We start from the raw sequence: 12,285 nt of genomic DNA, 5'->3' as shown, positions 1-12,285 counted from the left end.
CGTCTGATCAGTCCAAGGCGTTTATTGGCTTTATTAACTTGAACTTCAATATGCTTAGAAAATTTCAACTCATTGTCGACATTAACTCCTAAATCTTTTTCCATCGTCGACTCATCATCACTCTGTCGTTGCAATCATGTCTTCTCACACTTTAATCTCGCTGTTCATTGTTCTTGCCTGAGTGGATTAGTTTACATTTGTCAGCATTAAAACGCAGCTGCCACTTATCAGCCCTGTCCACTAACCTGTCAAGATCACCTTGCAATTGTAATTTTTGGGACGTATTCTTCACTGTATTATAAACTTTTGTGTCGTCAGCATACATCGAGCATACGCTCGACACAGCTTCTGGCAGATCGTTTATAAACGCAACGAATAAAACAGGTCCGAGAACGCTTCCTTGTGGCACGCCGCTGCGCAATGAAGCCCAGTCTGATACGGTCCCATTAATACGGACACGTTGTCGTCTCCCTACTAGAAAATCTCTGATCCATTTGAGTACATTACTGTCAATGCCCAAAGACTTCAATTTACGAAACAGCCGCTCATGTGGGGCACTTTCAAATGCTTTGGCAAAACTGAAGTACACTGCATCTACTGGCTCCCTTTCGTCCAGCAGGCGGGTCCATTCGTTCAGAGTAGTTAAGAGGTTAGTGGTGCAGGATCTACAGTCTGATAGGGGGTTATTAACAGTCAATCTATCGATCAATCGATCCCTCACAACAGATTCCATTACCTTGCCAACGACACTTGTCAAAGTGACAGGGCGATAGTTGCCCGGGCAACTTTGTCACCTTTTTGAACAATGGCAGCGTCACTTGAGCTTCTTTCCAGTCAGCCGGCAAGATCCCTTCGTTCAAAGTCTTTCGAAAAAATTACGTCAGAGGGCCGGCTAGGACGGTTGCTAACTCTTTGAGTAATCTGGGGTGGAAGCCGTCCGATCCATATGACTTGTTGGGTTTATAGCGATCAGGTGTTTGATAACCACTTCTTCTTGTATTTCAAATCTTGTTAATTTAGAGCCGACTGGGCTCTCCTCAATAGCTGGAATACTTTTCAAGTCCTCTTCAGTGAATACGCTGCTAAAAATCCGATTAAGATATGATTATCTAAACTGAATATCCTAAACACCCATTTCCCATCTGCAAAAAATGCAAAACAATACACAAAGATTTGTCACAAAAACACACTGGAGAGACTTCATATCCTCAAAAACAGCACACGAATAATGTAACATACCCTCCTGTGACACAGTCCTCCACAGCAAGCGCGCAAAACGTGGTCCGCCATCAAAACACACGACCCTAGCTCTTCAATAATCTTATATTTTCGACGCCATAGCAAGGCAGCAACGGCTTTTCCAAAGCTTGAAAATATTTTCATTAGGTCCCCCATCTCCACTGCAGTACACGTAACTACTAGCCCCAAGATCTCAACATTCTACGCACACCACGCGCTACCTGTGCTGGTCGTCAGTTATTGGAAGCACGCGACTGGGTGCATGAATTACGACTGCTATATACGGACAGACGAAACGCAGCGAGTGAGATTCACAGGCACAGGAAAGACGGGACCAAAGACTACCACCAACCAGCGACTCAACCCCACCAACCATTTCCATTTTCCTTTTCCGGGCCGTCGATCCCCGTCAGGGACTTGCCCCCCCCCCCAGGGTCCCACACCAGGCACGCCCTCTGGTGCCTCGCCATATTGGCGACCGACAGCACTCAGTTCCTCGGCCCAGGGTGCGGGTGAATGGACCGGAGTCCAATCACCCTAAGGGCCGCTGCCAGCCTGTCCAAAACGGCTCGCCACCGTCCGGCAGGCACCGATGCGGGCCCCCGAGAGGCCCTCGCCTCGAAAGTTTTTATAGAGGGGTCCGGGGCGGCTACTCCCTTCTTCCTCTGTTGTGAACGGGGGGGTGTTGGGCATCTCCGCTTGCCGCTTGATCCCACATTGCCCCCCGCCCCCTGGTGGATCCTTTGCCGCTCCAGGGGCCAACAGCTGCCGGCCCCGGGCGAGTCCCCCTTGCGCCACAGGAGGCGAACCACCGATCGAGCAAGGACCCCACCAAGCTTCCGACTCACGATTTCCATCATCATCCTCGTCAAAATAGCACGCAAAAATATTAAACAGTTGAATTAAATAAAAGCGTGATGCTCCGTGCATATATGTATATATAGACATTTATTTCTCGGTGGGAACTTGAAGATGTAAAAATAATGTAAATAGTGAAGCACAACCCACCCCTCACTCCACTGCAGACATCAATCAAAGCCCCGATTAGTTTCCATACTACCCCTCCCAAACACCAACCTAATACCATGCATCTACAATTCCTCCAGTTATGCGCTATACACCCATTTTCGTCTTCTACTGGTATTTCCGTTTCTCTTTTCCGGCCACTATGTGCCACCGCTCGTTTTTTCCCTCACTTTTCATAATCGCACCGCACAGCCACTATCCCTCCGCTCAGATAGAGCATTTACTTCAAAGGTTATTAAAGCTTCTCTAATACAGTGGTTCACACATATTTTATATAACGAATAAGTTTTCTCCAACACGTCTAGATCTTGAGTTGTAATATGGGCACATTGAATCATGTGAAATGCTTAGTCATTGTATATTTTAACATTTTTGTTATTCTCTTTCATTTAACCGTTTTATTTAAACATGGACAATGCTGTGGAAGTAAACAAACCTAACAGCTCGTATTTTCCAATAGACGTGGAGGATATTTTATTGTCACAAAGAAAATCATACCGAGAATTTAGATATCGTCATTTGTATTTTGGAGGCCAGTCACCTGACAATACAAGCCTCGGGCACGACTTTTTTTTAATTTCCAGGTAGTCGCGATACTGCACGCAATAAACTTTGTGTGGATATGCTGCACAAATTATTTGGATAACTGAAAGATCGTCCCACGGACTCAATTTTGTGCTGTCGATATAATAACATAGTGCAGTTTCTAAATTTAACAGAAAGTATTCTATTGTTATATCCGCAGTCGTCCTTACGTTAAATGAGTTAAGGAGATAATAAATTCCCTCATAAAAAGTTAGAAAGTGAATAGTAATACTTATTTCACTTACAATACGGCAAGTGAACAAACTCACGTTTGCCTTGATCACGCTGAGCAAGCAAGAGTGGAGCACTGGAGCAGATGTAACCAGGCAGGGAGAAGTTGAGGGCCCACTCAGGATGGTACGGCACCTTGGCTGGGATCGTGTAGCGTACGCAAGCTTTGGTGGCAGGACACGGGCTACTGGCACAGGGATCCTGATGAAGAACAATATATAGGTAATACATGATATTCAAAATAACCCGTTGGCATAGTTTTGTCGGTGATAATCACTGATGAGATTTAATGTATTATTTCAGCAAAATGCCGCATGTCTTTCGTTTTACTTTTGTCTAAATAAAAGTTTTCTAATTATTGTAACATCGCAAATCGGAAGTCCCGGAGGTGGAAGCTAACACCCTAAAGTCACTGTCAAAAATAGGGACATCACACTGCTCGGCATGAGCGCGCACAGCCGATTGAGGGGGGCACGATAGCCACTGTCCGGTTCTACAACTCCTGCCCTTATGCTCAGAGACCCTAGAATAAAGATTGCGTGACGTCATCCCGACGTACGCAGATGACAGTGACTTTCTAACAGTGCCTTTAGGGTGTTAGCTTCCACCTCCGGGACTTCCGATTTGCGCATTTTAGAATCATTGTACATCTTTAAACTTAGGCCCAGTTTGAATTCAGCTGTTAGCTCCTATCCCCTTAAAATTGTGAATAGATAGTTTTTTTGTGTTCCGTCTATTACTTGTAAATTTAGGTTTTAATTTCGTTTTGTGCTTTCGCTGTATTAATTTGTGACTTCTGTTTTGTGATTCTAGATTCTACGAACTGACGATGGAGCTGGTCTCCGAAACGTTTTCTATAAATATTGAATTTTTGTGGACTATTCTTGGCTTTTAAATTCTTAATAAACTTGCGATTTAAGCAAATAAGTGACATCAATTCAATTGTAACATCGATATCATCCATCAAATTTACATAGGTATTCAAGTGGAAATATTCTTCCTTCACATGTGTCTGCACATGTCACTCACCCCCCCCCCCTCTCGTCCCCTCTCTCGTCCCCTCTCTCACCCCCTCACTCGTCAAGGATTGCTAATCCATACTGGTTAAGGATTGCTACTGTCAGGATTGCTACTGTCAAGGATTGCTACTGTGAGAATTGTTTCAGTAACAATCCTGAAAACAGATAGAGAATTGTGTGATGTCCAATAACTAATTCGCAGAAAAAACGGTCAAACGCAATGAATTTCGGTATGATATCGGTGTAAGTGCTCAGCAGAGCTGGGGCTGGACCGTAGGTCCGTTTGACTTTCACTACTAGGCTTGGACTTATCTCAACAAAGGAAAACTACGGATGTCGGTGCTTCTTAATTTGAAAACTTGATTACAGATGAAAATCAATCTTGAAAGCAGCAACATCCACAGAATGAAGAAATTGTACAAAGGATAACTATCATCAAATCGTTGAAGTCTCAAAAGGAAAGACGGCCTTAACACGGCTTGTCAGCTATCGTTCAAGTCAGCGCGATCAAGAATATGAAGACAGAGAACCTATTGCCTCCGCGCCAATATTATCTGTGCTTGTAATTTGAGGATGGATTTGCTTGTTCATATGAAGCCCGTACTAGCGGGATATCAATACCCTTACAATTAGCATATCAAGCAAGAACTGGACTATGTTCTTATTTTTATATTTCAGTGGTCAAAATTAGGAGTTTCATTAGATCATGACATGTGCATATAAATTCTTGAAAGTGTAATTCAAATCGGCTCAAAATAAATGTAATAATCCGTTTGAAAGAACACATAACACCTTCTTGATTCATTAATGTCTATGTTCTCCTTCCCGCTCTACTAATAATAACTTTCAGAAAAATGGGGAGCCCGTTTCGGAAGAGAAGACAAAATGTAGACCCCCAAACGAAATTTGAATCCATTTATAATTTACTGAAGTTTTGTATCAGTTCTTTTAATGACTAAATCGATTAAGGGGAACGTCTGGGTGCAAAACCGAAAAATTGGGCTTCTCCGGTTTCTAGGCTCATCTTAAAGCTTACATTCTGACGTATCTAACAGTACTAAAACCATCTCTGTACGTTGATTTATGCGTTCACGACAGATCCCGATATGCGTTCACGACAGATCCCGTCCCTTCACAAAAGTCATGGGGGATAATTCCGGCCGGGCACTATTTAGTGTGCTGTCACTGTACCTGCAGCTCAGTTACCACGCAGACATCATGTGGGAAGGTGTTCATGCAGTCGTTCTATGCACCGCTGACTGACTTTGAAGTGAGATAACTACTTACTTTCGGTACCTAAGCTACGTTACATGCCTTTACATAGCGAGCGCACCGCCAGTGGGCGGTTTATCGCCTCTACTGAAAACCTTATACCTTTCTCACGGCAAACCTATCTCATCCTACAGTTTTGAAGCTACAGCAATGAGACATATACCATTCGATTTGCAAAGAAGAAATCTACATAATGGCCTTCGGCGTTTTTCTGATTTCGTCACAGTTCGGACTTTATTTTGTCAAAAGGAGGGGTGACGGGGGGTGAAATCGGAAAATTTCTGAAAAAATTTACAAAAAATGCCCCAACATCCTCAAAACTGTAAATAAAAATTTTTCTGGGACCCAGACGCTCCTCTTAAGGGATTTGATTTATTTTAGATTGCAGTCATAGGCTTATGTGCACTAACAAAATGTGCTCTTGTTTCCGTGGTCTAAGTAATTGATGTACTTCGCTTATCTTCTCACAACCACGTGTCGTGACTCTGGCGTCATCCACTGAGCGAGGGCACAGATCAGTGTAACCCGAATAGCTCTTCGTTGAACGATGTTGGCGACCCGTACGATTTTCATAATTTCATAAAATTTTATTTCGTTTTCATAGATTAACCCAAAGCAAACCCTGCTAAAAACAGAACTGAATTTATTTAATTTCTTCCGATTTGTTGTGCCGTGCTGTGAATATTGTTAATATATAGATAAGGTCAAACAGGTAGTTCTAGAACCAATATAGCCAGCCGGGTTTTAGGTACGATGGTGAATCCGTAAAACAGTTTTAACTGATCAATAACATATCGCCTTATCTACGTGATAAAGTTATTAAAGAAATAGTGCGTTCATTCTCACCTGGAGTGGGAGGTCAGGCTGTTGAGTGATGAGGTATGTGACCCAACCTGTCGACGCGGAGAGGATGGACGCGGTGTCTCTGAGCTCGCACGAAACTCCTGCAAACATTTGGTCTTTAGCCATGTTTAGGTCATACGGTAGCCGTGATAAAGCCTTGCTTAAACCCTGATTTTGTCATGCGTTAGTCATGTCTCAGATTGCCAATAATGCGGAAGAGCCGTCGTAACTTCCAGAGGTTTAAACAGGATAAAGCTCTACCCTTCTCACCTCGAACAAATTGTTACATTGTACATCTCTGTAATAATGCTTCATTTGAACGTTATTTTAATCTGTGACATGTTATTTATTAAATTAATGTCCTTTACTTATTTCAGACAACTTGCGATTGATCTGAAACAATTTTGGATTACTTGAGTCTTCACTATTTTTCAACACAAATCATTCGAATGGCTACAGCATCGTTTCACTGACCAACTGAACAGTTAAACGCTTTTATTGTTAGAGGCGTTTTCTCTATCACCCCGATAAAGAAATAGCAAAGAAAATTAAAACAACTCCTTTTTTGAAATTTGTCCAGTCGTATTTTTGCCATTAGCGTCTCCGAAAGACCAATGAAACGCTAATTATCATTATGCCTGCAAAGTATCTAATGAAATAACAATTGCACTTTTATTACCTGCTGTTCAGAGCAATCCCGGAAAGGTATATAGAAAGAGTCTATTCTAACTCCACGTGTATTTTACGCCACTTGATTGAGGTCTCGTCAAGCCCTCGTATTATTCGTGCACTTATCACTCAAATGCTCAAGTTTCTTTAGGTTCAATCCATGTCTCCAAAGAGTAACGAAAGTAATCTTAATGTCGATGAAATATTCAATTGTGAAGCCAAATGTCCCCACGCACGCGGAGAAGGCGAGGCTTGTCATGTTTAATCATACGTCTATTGGCCTGGATATTTCTACACGCACAAAATTGAATGGGTCTTTTGACCAAACTAACACGCCTTCTGCTCGCAGCACTGATGCGCATTTTTGCCGGGATGAAGTGGAGCATGATGACCCACACATGATCAAAATGTGCATCATAACTTAAATAGTTTCAGTCATTTCACATGAGCGAGGCTTGAGTGCGATTATACGCCAGTCTATACAACAGAAGCGCCAGATCGCTATGCCAATTATGATTATGGAAAGATAAGAATTAGATTGAAACAACGACAGTAATTTACCACATGGAATTTCCAAAAACAAAAACTTTTTTGGAATGCTGTGCGTAAAAAGTTGTTTACGTGATTTTATTTTAAGTAAATCTTTCCTCATTAGTAATGAGAAAAATTTTCGTAACTAGGCAGTCGTTGTAAGAAATTTAATTACGTCAGGATTACAATTCTTCCGTGTGCATCATATATGTATGATATAAAACTAAGTATAAATGTAAATAAAACACTTAAAAATACTTTAAAAAAACACGTTTTTCTTGTAGACTAAAAAGTAGAAAATAAATTTTGGCTCGCCCCAAAAAACGGGGGTCGGGCTGTACGTTCAACATCAAATTTCCAAAATTCGTGTGTTGTGTGCTTTTCGCTTTAATCATAAATCTGCCCGACACACGTTTTTTGGGGCGAGCCAAAATTTATTTTCTACTTTTTAGTCTACAAGAAAACGTGTTTTTTTTAAAAGTATTTTTAAGTGTTTTATTTTCTCCTTTTTAGTCTGTTGCTGCACGGACTAAAAAGCATGACTTGACGTACGTATCGATGAAACGCAGCGTCAGCGCCTGCTCGTCTATAACGTCAGCGCCCGCACGTCATACTATATATATATACTATATATATATACTTTACTCGATTAAGCTAATTAGGTCTCTAATTGCAAGTTTTTATGATTGTATCTGAAATTGTTAGGCGAAAATAGCCTGCATGCCGAATTTCAGATCTCTAGAGCAATCAGAAGTGGGCTAATTTTCGTTGTCAATTTTAACAACAAACAAACAAACGCGAAGCTAAGCTAAGAAAAACGTTTGAATAAATGGAATTAAATCACTAATACAATTTGCATGGTTTCAGATTAACGACATCGTAAATTCTATGATTAAATATATTATTCTAGTATTGTACAAGTTCACATCAATAACGAGCTGAGCCGATCTTCGGAGCGTGATTTTCATATTCAATTTTGCCAATTGAAGATGAATTTAAATTAAATATTTTTCAAAGTGCAAAAGAAGTAACTATTTTCGCTCTTCTCTCAATGACGTCTAGAATATCAAACTACACGTCTTATATTTCGGGCTAAGAGATAATGTCAGTGGTTTTGATAATTATAATAGTGATAATTAAAACTTTATTTACTATTGTGGCGAATTAGCCTTAAATTCCCCTATTGCCAATCTCGTCACCTTGAATGTTCGGATGGTATTAATTGTCACGCCCACCAATGACCGGAAATTGTAAGATGCTTCCCTATTGGCTTACATAAGCAAAGCTTGGGTTGGACGGATTGATAACTCAAAAGATAAGCTTAATTGAATGTATTTATAGATAAACAGCAAAGGCAAAATAAATCAAAAGTAACGATCTTACAGACGGATGCGAAAAATAAGTACTAAATGAATAAACAAATCGCACACAAGAGCTATAGCAAAATCGAATGCGCAGATAGAGCTAGAGGACAGAGGTTTTGACAATAAACGCACGATCCTAAAACAGAAAACAAATATAAATACCTACACATCACAACTCAATTTGTACACAAAAATCACGGTAGTTCACTAAGTATTCAAATCTCACCCAACAACTCACTCTGGCGTTGCAGTCAAAAACGTACAAGCAAGGAACCACTACGAAAGTCGGGATCAGCAGCTTATGTGACGACTGCCACAAATTTAAACCCCATGTCAGAGCTGGTCGTGCTTAATTTTTGCGTTCAGTGGTGGGAAATTTGCACAGCACTTTATTACAACTATATACACTTTACTGAGGGTACGAGAATTATTTTTCTTATTTTGACGTATTTACTAAATGATTTTCAGAAAGTAATATTTTTCTTAACTCGGGTATTGGAACACAATGGCTTTTAGCATGATAGTTAAATTCAAATTTTGCAATTCTAAAAGCAATACTAAGAGCAATTGCTCAACAAGATGGTATAGCAAGCCCACACTACAATACACTTCGACACTCTAGTGTGGTACAATATTGTGCTGGAAGTTCACAATTGACTCTCACTTGCCCACAATTCTCTCAATTTAATGAGATTTCTGCGTAACCTAACGAAACATCAAACATCTGCGCAGATTTGCTACCTAAATTGCATAACGTGAACGCTTATGCCTGGAAAATTAAATTTTTTCTATGCTTATTGCGGCTGATTTTTTTGAGGACGATCTTTTGTCAGCGCCTTGAAGCGTTTGGCAACTGTGATGATTGCGTTTTTATTATTTTAAAAATGACCTATTATTGTCAACAAATTAAAAGTTATTGAGAAGCCGGTGATTGAATTCAAGGTTAAAAGTACTCACATAATTTGAAAGAAATTGATTGCTTATTATTCAGTTTTTCATTGTACGTCACCATTGTAGCTGAAGCCGACGCAGAGCGTGAAGCCGCGGCACAAGTTCAGGCAGGCCATCACGCTATAGGGACCGTCTGGGTCAGCAAGGTATTGCCTGTGGCGAACTTCCCATTGCCTGCAATGGTTTTGAAATTATAAAATAGCGCTTAACTTCTAGAGCATTGAAAGATGAACATTCAACAAAATTGGTTTTCATTCGCTTATCAAACAATTCTGATGCAAACTTTGTTTTAGTCTTAGATTTATTCAGATCCCAAGTGAGACGATTCACATATCTAGATAGTATTAAATTGAATTCATCGCAAGAATGTTTGCATCATGCGGGAAAAACCTATTACAATGGTTGTACGTTCAAATATTGGATGTGCAGTTGAAATTTCAATGATATAAATCAATGGAATTTGTAATTAGAAAGATAAATACTTTTTTATAACAACCAATATTGTTACTAGAGCCCCGCGAACATATGCTATAACACGTAAATTTTTCGCCCGAAAGCCTGCAATCCGCAATGATTAATATTAAACGCCCACATGCTAGCTGAAAGTTTATATATATTTTAATCAAAATAGCAATATAGGTTGCCGGACAATAAATACATATATCGAGAGGCGTTGAAGCGCAAACGAGAGGAATAACTAAAAATAACTACTAGAATAACGCACGATAGTTGCATAACTAACTTGAAAAAAAAACATCTCAGCCATCACAGAAGATGTACAAAAACAACAGCAAAAACATTACAAGCCCGCATTTGAAGTTCGCTATATTGCTAAGATCGGGCGAAAACGTTCTGTGCTATCGCCAATTCAAACATAATATGGTTACATTTTAGAGTCAGTTTGGAGCCGTCAGAATTAGCTCGGAGTACATTGAGGTGTGCGTTGAACGATGTAGACGAACGATGAGTAAATGCAGGTTTTCATTAACCATTCATCTACATATAACGACGCACATGTAGATGTGCCTCGAAAATGTTCAGCGGCTAAGTGGCATTTTGATATTTACGAAGTTCCCAGTTAGATGAAGGTTTAGTCAGCCGTCTGATGTACAAAATAAGCCGTGAGGATCGGACTGCCGCATACTAAGTCTGCTTAAGAAATAAAGTGGAGCTCTAAGGGGGCGGGACCAGCATAATCAATGAAGTCAATTCATGCTATGGACTATTGCGAAATTACTCTGAAAGTTATGTTCAAAGTAGTTCTTACAACTAAAATATTGAAACAATGAAAAAATTGTTGAACAAATTTTAGGAGTTCCATAAATTTCCCCAATTCATAATTTTAGAAAAGGAATCGTGAAAGCTTAGACGAGTAATGCATAATCTCAAACACTCGTGATTCGTGACCTCGTGCCAATCACACGTGTAATATAACCTAAGCTTAAACCGACACGTGTCAGAGGCTTTAATGCTCGGAAAAGCCGGCAGCAAAACTTCGGCAGCTGATATGCTCAAAAATTTATTACTTAGTTAACTCTGGATGCTGGATCGATGACCTTACTTTAATCATAGCCCCCAGTAGATTGGTTAGAAGACCTGCCATGTGCAAGTTGGTACTGCAGGTTTCATAATCGAAGTGGCTTTGTTGCGCAGGAATTTTCGATTATGAAAAACATGCGTTGCGGGAATAGTTATTTAGCCAATACAGGAATTTATGACCATCATACGCAAAGTAAATTAATACTCATTAAATTAAAGGTCCAATCGTTATTACTAGTGCATGGCAACATCCTGAAGTTATTTCAAAACCGCGTGCTCGAAGAAAATTTAAAGTGAAATATTTTGAGGAACAATTCATAGATTATCCCAAATATTCCTTAGTCCAGTAAGATGGAAATTATTTGAAAGTATTGAGATTAATTTGAATAACATTAGATAGAGTTAATCAATAAATCACGATTTTACTACTCGCAAACTTGACAAGCAAATCAGCGATATCCTAAATAACAACCTAGTGACTTTTCGCGCCGAGTCATGATGCATCGAGCATTTTTCTATCGTAATTGAAGTTCTGCATCGAACCGTGCTTTATTGAATTCCAAGCACTGCTGTTATCATTGCGATGCATTCAATGTAGTTCTACCTTAAATCAAGTTAAGCTGCAATTTGCTGTACCCGTTTTCATTTGAGTTGCTTTCATCACTGGAAAGAGGAAAATTTACTTATTGTTCAAGACTAGGTGTCCAAAAATGGTTTTAGTTAAATTGCAACTGTAGTTTTTGCATAAAATAATGTCTCTCGAACTCATTTTGCGCTTATGCTCTTAGAGAGTAGTGAGCTCTAAGCTGCAACTTGGAATGCAGCGGCTTCAAGTGGTGCAGTCGTTAAATTAAAATTAGTTCAATACACACTACTTTTTATCCAACGGGGTAGGAAGAGACTGGGTAATTTTAATTTTGATGTTATTCTCAAATTTAGTTGTGCCTGCCTTAAAAATAATTAAGCAGCCAAGACGTACAGACTAACAGTCTCCACTGAATTAATTCAATGCTGAT

The 12,285-nt window shown here is 39.9% G+C and overlaps 1 long non-coding RNA gene across 1 annotated transcript; it reads right to left on the bottom strand.

The window, feature by feature from the left end:
* Positions 1-3,254: 3,254 nt before the first annotated feature.
* Positions 3,255-9,838, bottom strand: LOC108664763. Its single transcript, XR_001930385.1, has 3 exons — positions 9,789-9,838; positions 6,219-6,316; positions 3,255-3,282 (listed from the first exon to the last, which is right to left on the bottom strand). It is a non-coding gene; the product is annotated as an uncharacterized LOC108664763 (long non-coding RNA).
* Between the last annotated feature and the right edge of the window lie 2,447 nt (positions 9,839-12,285).

This window comes from Hyalella azteca, unplaced genomic scaffold (genome assembly GCF_000764305.2).
Source record: "Hyalella azteca isolate HAZT.00-mixed unplaced genomic scaffold, Hazt_2.0.2 contig7399, whole genome shotgun sequence".
Taxonomy (NCBI): Eukaryota; Metazoa; Arthropoda; class Malacostraca; order Amphipoda; family Hyalellidae; genus Hyalella; species Hyalella azteca.
This window is presented reverse-complemented; position numbering and strand designations above follow the sequence as displayed.